At 47.3% G+C, this 15,714-nt stretch overlaps 1 protein-coding gene across 2 annotated transcripts in view; it reads left to right on the top strand.

Annotated features, from left to right (window-relative positions):
* The first annotated feature begins 11,645 nt into the window (after nt 1-11,645).
* Nucleotides 11,646-15,714, top strand: part of LOC129710365 (anion exchange protein 2-like) — a 55,881-nt gene continuing 51,812 nt past the window's right edge. Inside the window, exon 1 of one of the 2 annotated variants that reach the window (XM_055657318.1) lies at nt 11,646-11,842. The gene's annotated coding sequence lies outside the window, so the exon portion shown is untranslated. The remainder of the gene's footprint in view (nt 11,843-15,714) is intronic. The other variant, XM_055657319.1, reaches the window with a different exon arrangement.

The following is a 15,714-nucleotide window of genomic DNA, read 5'->3' as shown; positions in this document are numbered from 1 at the left end:
CTGCTAGGTTAGATGCAGCTACAGATGGGTTCAGCGGCTTTTTTTGATAAGGCACGTAGAAATGTGGTGTAAAAGTAATTATCCTTAAACTTGCATTTGCAGCCCCTTATACTAGTAATCGTCATGCAGAAATGTTGGCAAAACGTCTGTCAGAAATTAGTGACATTTCTTACAGAAAATCAGCTAGGACTCTACTTGCCAAATTGTAGATGGGATGTCCCTACGTTTCTGCACTAGACTAATACAAGACATGCATTCACTCCTGTGCCATCGTCGACTGTCTCACTGAGTGAATCTCTAGTGAACAACCAGAAACCGTATTGCACTGCACAACCTTTAGTTCCCTGTGTTATTTTTTTTAAAGATAGACACAAAAAAGCTGCAAACTCAGCGGGTCAGGCAGCATCTCTGGAGAAAGGGGATAGGTGATGTTTCCGGTCGAGACCCATCTTCCGAGTGAGAGTCAGGGGAGAGGGAAACGAGAGAACGAGATTCTCAGTCTGAAGAAGGGTCTCGACCCACAAAACGTCGCCTATTCCTTTTCTCCAGAGATGCTACTTGTCCGGCTGGATTACACCAGCTTTTTGTGTCTCCCTTTGGTTTATACCAGCATCTGCAGCTCCTTCCGACATACTTATTTTTTAAAGAAGTGTTTTCTGCAGCAGTGATATGTAAGCAGGTGAGCAAATTCAGATGTTTAGAAGTTGCTGTTCAGGAGACTTTGTTAAAGTGCAAAATTATCTGTAGAAGTCAGTGTGGTCAAAGCTATTCTGCCAGCTCTGCATCAGGAAGATGCAAAAATGTCTGAATTCTCTTGGTGCCACACGCAAATGCATAGCTTCCTATTTAACTATGTGTTAAGGTATACACTAATGCTGCCTCTTTTGTCATCGTGGACTGTTTCCTGTCAACACAAGGGGAGACCAAGCTTCTGTAGGTACATTCACTTTGCTTGTGATGCTGTTTAAGAGAGGGGTAAGAATGCTAGTTAATCAGAACAGATCTTGGCTGAAATAACAGCAGGAGAAACCCTCTACTATATTCACCATTTACTAAAAGCAATATTCCACGTTAATCTTGTACAACTATACCACAAAATCTAAGAGCTGACCAAACTAAGATATTTATTGAAATTATCACAAAACTTACATCACTCTGAGCTAAGCATGGGTGAACTGAAGCCTTCACCTACAGATGGCTAAATGTATAGAAAGGAAGATAGGCACAGTGACGCAGCAAGAGAGATGCTGCCTTAAGGGCCTGTCCCACTTTCATGAGGTCATTCACGAATTCTCCCGAGTTTTCCCCTCGATTCAAACTCGCAGAATGTTCGTAAGGAGTCCGTATGAGGTCGTAGGAGTTCGTAGATATATCGTAGCGGCTCGTTATGCTAGATGTAGGTACCCGTGGCATCAGGTAAGTCGGGACAGTATTTCCAGCCTGATAAAAAAATGTCCACGAGTAAAAAAATGGTTGGGATGAAATAATTTGCAACTTTTTACTCATAAGGAGGGCATCGAAATAGTCGTGGGAATTCGTAGACATACTCGTATGAGTTTGTAGGAGTTCGTGAACAAAGTCGTGGAAGGTCGTAGGAGTTTGGAGATTACCACGATCTTGATTTTATTTTAGGTCCTTTAAACTCGCCAGTGGTTTTGAATTTAATCGTGGAAGTGGGAAGGCCCTTTACAGCGCCAAAGACCCTGGTTTGATCTGACAACGTGCGCTGTCTGTACGAAGTTTGTACGCTCTCTGTGTGACCACATCAGACTTCTCTGTGTGTTCTGGCTTCCTCACACACTCCAAAAACGTACAGGTTTGTAGATTAATAGGCTGCAGCAAAAATTATAAATTGGCCCGAGTGTGATTGCTGGTCGGTCCGGACTCGGTGGGCCAAAGGATCTGTTTCCGTGCTGCATCTAAACTAAACTAAACTAAACTACAGATGCTGTTATAGACGCACAACGCTGGACTAACTCAATGGGTCAGGCAGCAAAATCTGCAGAAAAGGGAGACGTGACAATTCAGGTCAGAACCTTCCTTCAGAGTCCGACCCGAAACGTCACCTAGTTCTCTTCTCCAAAGATGCTGCCTGACCCGCTGAGTTATTCCAGCACTTTCTTTGAGGCTACCTCCAGGTGGCTTCTGTCTGTCTTAAGCTAAATATTAGAGTTCTGTGCAATGAGTGGTCAACAATCTTTACATCCTTTGAGAAGGTGCATTATGCCACTGTTGTCGCAGGCTTCATCAACAAGTGTGTAGAGGACAGTGTACCAAAATAGATGATAATTGTTCCCCATAATGAAACCATGGAAGAACCGTGAGGTCCACTCCCAGGTGAAGTCTAAGTCTGCAATGTTCATGTCAAACGATCCAGAACCATATGAGAAATCTCTCTACAACCTTCACAGAGCCATTAATGATGCGCTAGGCGTTCTCCCTGAAGAACACTGAGGAAGTTCAGCATGTCCCAATGACTCATGCAAATTTTTACATATGCACCATGGAAAGCATACTGTTAGGCTGCATCGCAGCTTGGTTTGGAAACAGTTCTGCCCAAGTGTAAGAAATTGCAGGGAATTGTTGACAAAGCCCCTGCGGATGAAAACATCGGCACACTGTTGTAACATCGCGGGCACATGCACCGCGGATGACCCATGCCTGGAAGTGGGAACGGGAGCCAACATGCGCACCTGTTCACGAAGGCCGGCCAGAAACGCTGGGGCCGATACCTCTTGTCCGCAGGCAACAGGCAGGAAATCCCCAGGCACCTGCAAGGCCGAACCATACACGAGCTCAGCCGAGGAAGCAGCCAAATCCTCCTTAGGCATGGTCTGGATACCCAGGAGGACACAGGGCAGCTTGTCCACCCAGTCCGGACCCGTAAGCCGGGCCTTCAGCGCCGACTTAGGTGTCGATGGAACCTGTCGACCAGCCCATTAGTCTGCAGGTGATAGGCGGTCGTATGGTGTAGCCGCGCGCCGTAGAGCTGTGCCAGGCCCGACCACAAGGAAGAGGTGAACTGGGCATCCCGGTCCGTGGTGATGTCAGAAGGCACCCTGAACCGGGCGATCCAATTGGCCGCCATAGTCCGGGCGCAAGCCTCGGCGGAGGTATCCGAAAGTGGGATCGCATCCGGCCACCTCGGGCATCAGGCCACGATGGTGAGCAGGTGCATAGCGCCTCGGGAATGTGGCAAAGGACCTACGAGGTCCACATGCACGTGCAGGAGCCTGCCCTCAGGGACAGCTAAATCCTGCACCAGAGGCCGTACGTGTCGCTGGACCTTGGAGGTCTGGCACGGGATGCAGGCGCGATCTCAGGCAGCTACCTGCTTACGAAGTTCATACCAGACGAACTTGGCTGCCAATAGGGCGGGTGTCGCACGTATGGACGGGTGGGCCAAACCATGGACCGTGTCGAAAACCAGCCATCTCCAACGGGGATGACCGGCCAGGCGCGTCCTGTGGAGACGTTGCACAGGACCATGACACCTGCCGCGTCACAAGGAACTTCCGCTAGCCGAAGGCCAGTGCTGGCGGTGCGGTAGTCCGCCATACTGGCATCAGCCTGCTGCGCTGCTACCAGCTCGCCATAGTCGACAGCGTGGTCGAGAGCCGAAACGGAGGGAATGGCGGGGTGGGACAAGGCGTCGGCAATGACGTTAAGCTTCCCAGCTACGTGACAGATATCTGATGAGAATTCAGAGCCGACTGCAAGGTGCCGCTGCTGCTGGGCGGACCACGGATCCGTGATCTTACTGAGGGTGAAAGTAAGGGGTTCGTGGTCCGTGAACGCGGTGAACGCGCGGCCCTCGAGGAAATACCTGAAATGCCTGATGGCCAGGTAGAGCGCCAGGAGTTCTTGGTCAAAAGCACTGTATTTCCATTCTGGAGCCCGCAGTTGCCGGCTGAAAAATACCAACAGCTGCCAGCGTCTGTCAACGAACTGCTCCAGAACTGCACCAACAATAGCATCCGAGGCGTCAACGGTGAGCACTGTGGGGGCAGACGTGCGCGGGTGCACCAGAATGGTGGCATTAGCCAACGCTTCCTAGGCGCCCTCAAACTCCGCATCTGCCTCTGCGGACCCCACGAGGTCCCGTGGTTTGCCCGCCAGTCACCGGAGCAGGGGGCATGAAACGGTGATAACAATTCACCATACCGACCAACTCCTGTTGCCCCTTGACGGTGAGCGGCAGGGGAAACTGCCGGATGGCCTCAACCTTCGCAGGGAGCGGGGTAGCACCCTGCGGGGTAACCCGGTGTCCCAGGAACAAAATGGAACTCAGGCCAAACTGACACTTCGCGGGGTTAATTACCAGGACGTGTTCGCAGATGCGTTGAAACAAAAGACATAGCTGGGCGACGTGCTCCACCTGGGAAGTGCTGGCGACCAGAATGTCGTCCAGATAAATGAAAACAAAAGGCAGGCCCCGTCTGACCTGGTCCATGAGCCATTAAAACGCCTGTGCGCCGTTCTTCAGGCCGAAAGGCATTCAAACCCATTGATGGTGGGTTTCATTGGGGTGGTTATAATTGACGATGAGGGAGAAAGTGCGTAGGAAATCAGCTCCCAAGAGCAGTTTGGGCTGGGCAACATTCGCTACGATAAATGTCCACTTGTACCGGCGGGAGTCAAACATGAGGGTAAGGGTCCGCGTACCGTACGTTCGTATGTCGCTCCCGTTAATGGCCGAGAGGATGGGGTCCTTCTTACCAGCACGAGTGTCATGGCGGTTGGGGGAAGTATGCTGATGATCGCGCCAGAGTCCACCAGGAAAAGGCAGCCGGAATGGTGGTCGCAGGCGTAGAGTCCGTCATTTCGGCCGATCGCGATCGCCTCTACAGACGATCGGCTGAGGCATTTCCCCGAAACGAGCAGGGATAGTGGCAGCGTCGAGCCTCTGCGCCAAAGCGGAGGTGGTAGTAACTACCAACGGTGCCTACCACGAGTCTCGGGATGCTGCTGAGGTTCTTTGGTGGAAGACGAGGGCGTGGCCTCTTCACGGTGCCACCGAGGCGAGGGGCGCACAGGTGCGGGAACGTGGTTAATAGCGCAGATATCCTGGTGCCTATTCATCCAGAGCTCATCAGCCAGCTCCGCGAGCTGCTGGGGATCGTTGAAGTCCGCGCCGGCGAGCATCAAGCGGATATCGTCGGGCATCTGCTCCAGAAACGCCTGTTCGAACAACAGGCACGGGCGGTGGCCGTCCATGACTGCGAGCATCCTGACCATGAGGACGGACGGTCGTCGATCTCCCAAACCGTCCATGTGAAGGGTGGCATGGTCCCGTCGGCTGAGTCCAAAGGTGTGCAATAGGAGGGCCTTGAGATCGTCATACTTGGCGGTTGTGGGTGGGTCCCAAAGATAAGGCAGTAGATGGAAGGCGGACTCCTGAAGCAGGGCACCCACCACGTGGAAGTATCTTGTCTCATCCGCAACGATGTGGTGCAGTTGAAACTGCGCCTCTACGTGGGCGAACCACACCTGAGGCTGATTGGGCCAAAACACAGGTAGATTCAGGGTGACAGCGTTTTGATGGGCGTTGGGAGCGGGAAGGTAATTATCCTACATGTTGTCGTCCAATCTTCGGTTGGACGCGTCGGGGTCACCAATTTGGCGGATGAGACGAGAGTCGATTGTTCAAACGTGTTTTATTAACAAAACAGTTAAACTGACGAAGTGTCTCAACACAGCCCAAAAACAGATCCAGTCACAACGGTGGTCCGGAATGACTGACTCAAAAGGGGCATCAGCACCAGCAGATGCCACTACAGTATATTTGATATGTTTGAACAGCATGCAAAAAGTAGATTTTCACTGTACCTCAGTACAGGTGACAATAGCAAACCAAACCCTATTTTGTATTTTCCTTTACTAGGGTTGACAGATGGCCGGAGGAATAGCTTCTGTCGTGAACTTCTGCAGCAATGCAAGCTCGGTCAAGGTGTGGATTTGGTTGGCTGCAACCATTCATCATTTGCTACACGGCTGCCAAACCGAGACTATATGAACTATCCGAAGCAAAATGGAAAAGGTGAATTCTCTTAAGTGACTTTGGATGATCCATGAACTACAGATCATTTTACAATGTCCTTCAATCAATTAACACCAATTTGTTTCATGTGTAGCCTATGAGTGGGAAAGAAGAATATCGTGCAATGGTTCTGCGGGCATTTACCGCCAAAAGCAAAAGAAACAATAAAAGTTGTTAGGCAGCATCTGTAGAGGGGACCTGAAAAGCCGTACTGCAATGCTTTGTGTTTTGCTCAAGAATCCAGCATCTGCAATCTCCTGTGACTGAACGGAAGTTGTTACATTTTCTTGTTAATAAATATATGATCTGTTTTCAGAAAACTAACTAGTCAAATTTATTTTCTCAGTACATTATATAAAGTATGGCAGCAGCACAGCGGCACATCCGTAGAGTTGCTGCCTTCCAGGGCCAGAGACCCGGGTTCAATCCTGACTACAGGTGCTGTCTGTGCGGAGTTTGTAAGTTCTCCCTGTGACTACATTGGATTTTCCTGGATGCTCCAGTTTCCTCCCACAAGACGTACAGATTTGTAGGTTAATTGGTTTTGGTAAATTGTAAATTGGCCCTAATGTGTAGAATAATGCTAGTGAATGGGGTGATCGCTGGTCGGCCTGAACTTGGTGGGCCGAAAGGCCTGTTTCTGCCCTGTATCTCTAAAGAAAAGTCTAAAGTCAAAATGCCCTTCTTTTACTTCGTTCTGCATTTTTTGGAGAAATCGGAACATGAGGCTCATGTCACCATCACTATTAATTCTTTAAAAATGATGTGCTTATTTTGTTTAATACGTTTTCAACATGGCTTTTTAGATCTGAAAATCTCAGAATAAAGATCGGAATTTTCTTTTAATAATTTGGTTTGGGTTTAGATTTTAAGCATTAAAGGTCAACTTAATATTTCTGACCTGATCTGTTTATATGTCACACCAGTAGGGGTGACAAGATTCCTCATTCCTGGTGAAATAAGGGCCTGCCCCACGAGCATGCGACTCCATGCGGCAAGCGCGACCTAAAGGGCCGTCCCACCAGCATGCTCCTGCATGCGCAACCTAACCAGAAGTGGGGGCCGCGCGCAGGTCAAGTGAGTGACATGAAGTGCGAGCGAAGTCCGTGGGAAGTTCACGCGTGACGTACGGCGGGTCAGCGGGCCGTTGCCGCGCAGAATTCTTTGAACACGGTCAGTTTTTCGGAGCCCCGCGCGATGTCGGGACCAGCTCCACACAACTCCATACGGCTCCGGCGATCGAAGTGGGACCGGCCCCGCGAGGTTGGGTTGCGTTTGCCGTCGCATGCAGGCGCATGATGGTGGGACCGGCCCTTTAGGTCGTGCTTGCCGCATGGAGTCGCATGCCCGAGGGGCAGGCTCTATAGTTTGCTTTACAACTTTATATTCCAGTTACTAACTTTAGTTTAGTTTAGTTTAGGTTAGTTTAGTTTAGTTTAGTTTAGTTTAGTTTAGTGATACAGCATGGAAACAGGTTCTTCAATCCACCGAGTCCGTGCCGACCAATGATCCCCGCAAACTTACACTATCCTACAAACACTAGGGACAATTTACAATTATACCAAGCCAATTAGCCTATCAACCTGTGCTTCTTTAGAGTGTGGGAGGAAACTAGAGATCTCGGAGAAAACTCACCCAGATCACGGGGAAAACGTACAAACTACGTACAGACAGCAGCCGTGGTCGGGATCGAACCCAGGTCACTGGTGCTGTAAGGCTGCAACCCTACAGCTGCACCACCATGCCACCAATGACTATCATTTGCTTTCAGATTTATAGAATTCAGTTTCAGTACTAGTTTTGAAACTATGTCTGGATGACTGATCAAGTGAATTTTGCACCGAAGCCCACATTTCTATCCACTATCTCTTCTACATGGAGTACATAGACATATACATAGATACATGGACAATAGGTGCAGGAGTAGGCCATTTGGCCATGTGAGCCAGCACTGCCATTCAATGTGATCATGGCTGATCATCCACAATCAGTACCCCGTTCCTGCCTTCTACCCCTACCCCCATGATTCAGCTAGCCCTAAGAGCTCTATCTAACTCTCTTTTCAATGCATCCAGTGAATTGGCCTCCACTGCCTTCTGAGGCAGAGAATTGCACAAATTCATCACTCTCTGGGTGAAAAAGATTTTCCTCATCTAAATGGCCTACTCCTTATTCTTAAACTGTGGCCCCTGGTTCTGGACTCCCCCAATATCGGGAACATGTTTCCTGCATCTAGCGTGTCCAATCCCTTAAGAATTTTATATGATTCCATAAGATCCCGTTTTATCCATCTAAATTTTGGTGAATACAAGCCCAGTCGCTCCATTCTTTCATCATATGACAGTCCCGCCATCCTGGGAATTAACCTCATGAACCTACGCTGCACTCCCTCCATAGCAAGAATGTCCTTCCTCAAATTAGGAGACCATAATTGCACACAATACTCCAGGTGTGGTCTCACCAGGGCCCTGTACAACTGCAGAAGTACCTCTTTGCTCCTATACTCAACTCCTCTCATTATGGCCAACATGCCATTAGCTTTCTTCACTGCCTGCTGTACCTGCATGCTTACTTTCAGTGACTGATGTACAAGGACACCCATGTCTCGTTGTACTTCCCCTTTTCATAACCTGACACCATTCAGATAATAATCTGCCTTTCTGTTCTTGCTACCAATGTGGATAACCTCACATTTGCCATGCCTCTGCTCACACACCCAACCTGTCCAAGTCACTCTGCATCCTCATAGCATCCTCTTCACAGTTCACACTGCCCTCCAGCTTTGTGTCATCTGCAAATTTGCTAATGTTACTTTTAATTCGAAAATTGGATAGTTATATGGAAAATTGGATAGTTATATGGATGGGAAGGGAATGGAGGGTTATGGTCTGAGCGCAGGTATATGGGACTAGGGGAGATTATGTGTTCGGCACGGACTAGAAGGGTCGAGATGGCCTGTTTCCGTGCTGTAATTGTTATATGGTTATATGGTTATATGGTTATTCCTTCATCTAAATCATTAATATATATTGTAAATAGCTGCGACCCCAGCACCGAGCCTTGCGGTACCCACAATTCACTGTCTGCCATTCTGAAAGGGTCCCGTTAATCCTTACTCTTTGTTTCCTCTCTGCCAACCAATTGTCTCTCCATGCCAATACCCTACCCCCAATACCATGTCCTCATTTTGCCCACTTATCTCCTATGTGGGAGAGGAGATAGCCTTATCAAAGGCTTTCTGAAAGTCCAGGTACACTACATCCATTAGCTCTCCCTTGTCCATTTTACTTGTTATATCCTCAAAAAATTCCAGAAGATTAATCAAGCATGATTTCCCCTTTGTAAATCCATGCTGACTTGGACCCATCCTGTTACTGCTATCCAAATGTACCACTATTGCATCTTTAATAATCGACTCCGGCATCTTCCCCAGCACTGATGTCAGGCTAATTTCTAGAATTCCCTGCTTTCTCTCTCTGTCCTTTCTTAAAAAGTGGGATAACATTAGCTACCCTCCAATCCACAGGAATTGATTGAGAATCTATAGAACATTGGAAAATGATCACCAATGCGTTCTAGAGCCACTTCCTTGAGTACCCTGGGATGCAGACCATCACGCCCTGGGGATTTATTAGCCTTCAGTCCCATCAGTACCCAACACCATTTCCTGACTAATGTGAATCTCCTTCAGTTCTCTGTCACCCTAGGTCCTCTGCCCCCTAGTACATCTGGGAGATTGGTTGTGTCTTCCTTAATGAAGACAGATCCAAAGTACCTGTTCAACTCGCCTGCCATTTCCTTGTTCCCCATAATAATTTCACCCGTTTCTGCCTTCAAGGGACCCACATTTGTCTTAACTATTTTTTTCCTCTTCACATACCTAAAGAAGCTTTTACTAACCTCCTATATATTCTTGGCTAGCATACCTTCGGACTTCATCTTTTCTCCCCGTATTGCCTTTTTAGTTACCTTCTGTTGATCTTTAAAAGTTTCCCAATCCTCTGGCTTCCCGCTCATCTTTGCTATGTTAGACGTCTTCTCTTTTATTTTTATACTGTCCTTGACTTCCCTTGTCAGCCACGGTCGCCCCTTAGAATCTTTCTTCCTCTTTGGAATGAATTGATACTGCATCTTCTGGATTATTCCCAGAAATACCTGCCATTGCTGTTCCACCGTCATCCCTGCTAGGGTCCCTTTCCAGTCAACTTTGGCCATCTCTTCCCTCATGCCTCCATAATCCCCTTTGTTCAACTGCAATACTGACACTTCCGATTTTACCTTCTCCCTTTCAAATTGCAGATTAAAACTTATCATATTATGGTCACTACCTCCTAATGGTTCCTTTACCTTGAGTTCCCTTATCAAATTTGGTTCATATAAGACTCCATGTCTCCAAGATTGTGTTTCATGGAGTCTTTTGCTCCCATCAGCTGCTCAGGCAGTGCTTTCCATTAAACAAGAGTGTTTTATTGTCATATGTCTGGAAACGAGACAAGGAAATTCTTACTTGCAGCAGCACAACAGATAAACATAGTACTCTATAAAACTCATAACAAACAACTAAATAAAGCTGCACCCCTCTATCCCTCTATCCTATGACTGCAGTTGGTATTGTCAACCTTTACACATTCAACCATCCAGTTATTTTCAGTCGGTGCATGTTCATTGCGCTGAATCTTAGTCCTGCTATTCCTTGCAGATTATTTGTACTCTGTTGTGATATTTCTTCTCCTGCATTCAAAGATGCAATAACAATGGCGCACAAGGGAATGTCTAAGGGCGGCACAGTGGCGCAGCTGGTAGAGCTGCGGCCTCACAGCGCAAGAGACCCAGGTTCGACCCTGACCTCGGGTGTTGCTCGTGTGGAGTTTGCACATTCACCCTGTGACAGCTTGGGTTTTTTCAGGGTGCTCTGGTTACCTCCCACACGTCAAAGACGTGCGGGTTGGGACTTTCATAAGTTCATCAGTTCATGTCAGAGGAGCAGAATTAGGCAATTCGGCTCATCGAGTCTACTCCGCCATTTAATCATGGCTGATCTATATTTCCCTCGCAATCCCATTCTCCTGCCTTCTCCCCTTAACCCTTGACACCTTTGCCAATCAAGTATCTGTCATTCCCCACCTTAAACCTACCCAGTGACAGGATCCACAGCCATAGGGAGTGGATGAGATAGTGGGATAGTATAGAACTAGTGGGAATGGATGATCAATGGTCGGTGGATCAAAAGACCTGTTTCTCTAAAAAAAATGCCCATTTTGTTCATTCAGTAAGTGAGCGTTTGCAATTGGTATGATTTTTGGAGGAGTGTAGAGTATAACATATGAGTGGCAACTGCATAGCTCCTCTTTTTCAATTGGCAACAGCTTAATGTGTTTACAACATTGCATTATGCCATAACATTGCAGCCAGGTTAAGAGGAGAGCTGAGCAAGGGTGGGGATGTCTTGCTGACGAAGAAAAGGTTCAGAGTCATGAAATGTTTCACTCAGATAAAGTTGCTTCTCGCGTACTGTGGAGGGCCAGACTCCTAATCTTGGCCAGCCAGTATGCAGGGAGCAATTGGGGGAGCAAGCCAGGTAGAGATTGTGAATATCGCAGTGACTCAGATCTCTGGAGGCGTGAGTTTGTTGAGTAGATTTCAGCTGCCTCACATTACTTGCGGAAGGTCACCAGACCAGAGTCTCCGGGCTTGGAACGGCTTGAGGTTCTACGACCAACAGATCTCTTTGCAACTCCAGTTGGAGCATTGGAGACTGGAAGGTACCCTTGGACATCTGGGAGGGTGAATTTGTTTCAAAAGGTAAGCGTTATGCTAATTGCATCAATCTGTAGTGTATATGGAAGTATCTCATTTATCTGCTAAAACCTCCTTCTCAAGGCAAAGAAAGGCGTTAACCCAAATGCTCACCTTCCTTCATTCTTCATTTCTTGCAAGACATCTTTGGAACCCCTGATTGTAGATGTTATCCAACACAACACTTTAACTGGAAACATGCCCCAAGAATTATGTGTGGTGGTTGCTGGTGGGAGGTGTGAGAGGGAGATAAGGTTGGGTGGGTAGGGGGCTTTAAATGCTTGCTGGAGGGTCAGCGACTGAGTCCAGGACCCTCCAGTGAGTCAACCACATCCCTTTTGTGTTTTACTTTTACTCCATCAATAGTTATCGATCACACCCCTTCTCGATCTCTTTCCCTTGATAAAAAACACATTCGAAGAACACAACTTCTCACAGTGTATCTTTTCTGTTCTTCCCTCAACTTATTCTTATCCTGTACACCATTGCCTAAAGACTGCTCCCATTCCCTCAGATGTAGTCTCCACAGAACCAGCCATCTCGGCAGAGTGCCGTGAGATCCACATAGTCCTTTATTTAACGTAACTTCAAGTCTATTCCATTTACAGAGTATCAAATCATGTGGATAATGTCAATCCCTCTTCTCCCCTCTCCCATCAGGCAGGAGGTATAGACGTGTGAAAATGCACACTTCCAGATTCAGGGACAGTTTCTTCCCAGCTGTTATCAGGCAACTGAACCATCCTATCACCAACTGAACTCCTGAGCTACCATCTACCTCATTGGAGACCCTCGGACTATCTTTAATTGGTCTTTACCGGACTTTATCTTCCACTAACCTTTATTCCCTTCATCATGTATCATGTACACTGTGGACGGCTTGATTGGAATCATGTATTATGTTTCCGCTGACTGGTTAGCTCGCAACAAATGCTTTTCACTGTACCTCGGTACACACGGCAATAAACTAAACCTAACTAACTAACTAACAAACTAACTAACCAACTAGTTAAACTAATTAACTAGCTAACTAATCCAAAATGGGACTGAAACATAGATCTTATGACCAGGCTTCCAGTTACTGACAGAATGAGTGGACTGACAATTTACTGTAATTATCCTATCATTGTAATGTTCTTACCAGGGATAGTGGAATATGTCTAGAAGGCATCTGAATTAAAATGTATATGTTTAACTTTGTATAAACTGTTACAGTGTGGTCTGAAAGAACAATTACAATCATTTCAGCACATGTTTATTGAAAGACATACAACATTTAAAGTTAACATGCAGTCACAAGAGACTGCAGATGCTGGAATCTTGTGCAAAACACCAAGAGTTGGTGCAGAAGATAGACACAAAAAGCTGGAGTCACTCAGCGGGTCAGACAGCATCTCTGGAGAAAAGGAATAGGTGACGTTTCGGGTCAAGACCCTTCTTCAGACTGTGTTTTACTGATGTTTAATGTTATTGTAATGAAGGAGTGATGATTGCAAACATAATGTAGGCTAATACAAGCGGACATCATAGTGGGTTCAAACTATGGGCACTAAAGTGCAGTAAACAAAAATTTGAACAAGGCTCAAGTGGGTTTACAGATTGTGAGAATTGCCTTTCCTCACACAGTAAGGAGGTCTTTGTCGTTCAATTTCTCTCACAACCAATGTACAACGAACCACTCCAAAAGGAGATGGAGCCATTTGGAGATGGAAATGGGCTGAAGGTTGAACTGATTATTGAATATTCCAGGGAGATCACATCTTGTGCTCCTCGGGCAGGCTGTGGAATTGTATAATATACATTGTAATAGCTGGCTGAAACACTGGAGACTTCCCAAATCATCTCTAATGGGCCATAGCCCTGAAAGGGAAAGATTATCTTCATGGAAGTTTTACCTTGGTATTTGTTATCTCTTTTCCATTTGCTACCGTCCACAATGGTGGGAATTGAAGCTGTGCAACTCTTAGGGAGGCAAGGTGGTGCAGCGGTAGATTAGCTGCCTTCCTGCACCGGAGTCCCATCGATCCTGACTGCGGGTGCGTGTCTGTATGGAGGGAGGGTGCGGGTTGTGGTGGGGGGGGGGGGGGAGGTGACAAAGCAGGAAAAGCGAGGTGGAACCGGGACAAAGTCTGGCAAGTGATAGATGGATACAGGTGAGGGGAGTTGATTCGCAGGTGGGTCGAGTAAGTGACAAAGACTGAAGGTGTAATGGAGAAAAAAGGGTGTCAGATGAGGAGAGAAAAGGAGTGAATTGTAAAGCTGGCAGGGGGGATAAAGGTGGAGGGGGACAGAGGATGGGGGGGGGGGGGGGGGGAGAGGGGATTAAGGAACATGGGAGACTCCGAGATGGGAGATGAAAGTGGGAAGGAGGAGAAAGCAATGTGAGGGGTGGGGTGCGAGGATCTGGGAGGTGCTGCCTGCCTTGGAGAGTTCCTCCAGTACTTTGTGTTTTGCTCAAGATTCCAGCATCTGCAGTTCCTGGTGCCTTCAATAAGTAAAGCAGATGAGTGGGATTAATGGCATGGTTTTACCCAAACTAGCCCAGTGGCTGTATGACCTTCAACATGCGATGATTTTAGATTCATTTATTTAAAGTATCAATCTGCAAATGGCATTGAGTATGTGCCCACTAATATTGCCAGAGCTGATTTCTGAATCTACCTGGCATTTATTTGAAGGGCGAGTCTCACTGCACCAGCAAAATTTAGTTTAGTTTAGTTTAGTTTAGAGAATCAGGCACTGGCCCACCGCGTCCACACAGACCAGCGGTCCCCGCATACTAACACTATCCTACACACACTAGGGACGATTTACAATTTTTACAAAAGCCAATTAGCCTACAAACTTGTACGTCTTCGGATTGTGGGAGGAAACTGGACCGCCTGCAGAAAACCCAGGCAGGCCACGGTGAGACGTACAAACTCCGTACAGACAGCAGACCCGTAGTCAGGATCGAACCCGTGTTTCTGGCGATGTAAGGCAGCAACTCTACCGTTGCGCCAATTCTTTGATTGCAACGATCTGCTGCAAGTACTCACAGAGGTTTCTCCAACAGCATCTCCCAAGCACGTGACCTCTGTCGCCAAGAGTGAGGGAGGTGCCATGGGGAGCACCGCCGCCTGCAGGTTCCCTGTCGACTCACACACCACTCTGTTGCAGGAACATATGGCCAGTCCTTCCACAGGGCTCGGAGTTCGCTGCGCCGTGAGGTAGCCTTCACCATGACACCATGCCGCTGCTCAAGAGGGCAGCTCACCACATGTTTCTCAAAGATAATTAGTAACCGGCAATAAAGACTGACTCGACCCGTCGGCCCAGATTAGTTTAGTTTAGTTTGGAGATATAACATCAAAACAGGCCCTTCGGCCCACAGAGTCCGCACTGACCAATGATCACCGCACACTAACACTGTCCTACACGGACTAGGTGACAATTTACAACTATGCCAAGCTAATTAGCCGACAAACCTGTACAACTCTACCGCTGCGCCACTGTGCCGTCAAAGATCTCGAAGATACATGTTTTAAAATCCTATTCTACACGATGAAGATTTTGACATGATCTTATTGAATTGTGAAGCAGGCTAGAGAGACAGAATGGCCTACGCCTGCTTCCAATTCAAAGGCACAATTGTTCTGCTATCTAAATACAGGGAGGGAAGAAAGTTGCAGTAAAATGCAACTTTCAATATGTCTTGGAGCAGTCACTTTATTTGTGACCAGCATGGCATACTGGCACTTCTCAAATGTTAAAATCTAGACAGATGTAAACCAGCCAAAACCATTGCATGAACTGTTATAAGCACACCAGCTCCTCCATGCCCACATAAACAGCATTGTTTTGGAGTAATTTTGCACATTGATATTTGAGTTGTGTCA

The sequence above is a fragment of the Leucoraja erinacea genome, chromosome 27 (assembly GCF_028641065.1).
Source record: "Leucoraja erinacea ecotype New England chromosome 27, Leri_hhj_1, whole genome shotgun sequence".
Lineage (NCBI taxonomy): Eukaryota > Metazoa > Chordata > Chondrichthyes > Rajiformes > Rajidae > Leucoraja > Leucoraja erinaceus.
The sequence above is the reverse complement of the archived record's forward strand: the minus strand, read 5'-3'. Positions and strand labels throughout refer to the sequence as shown.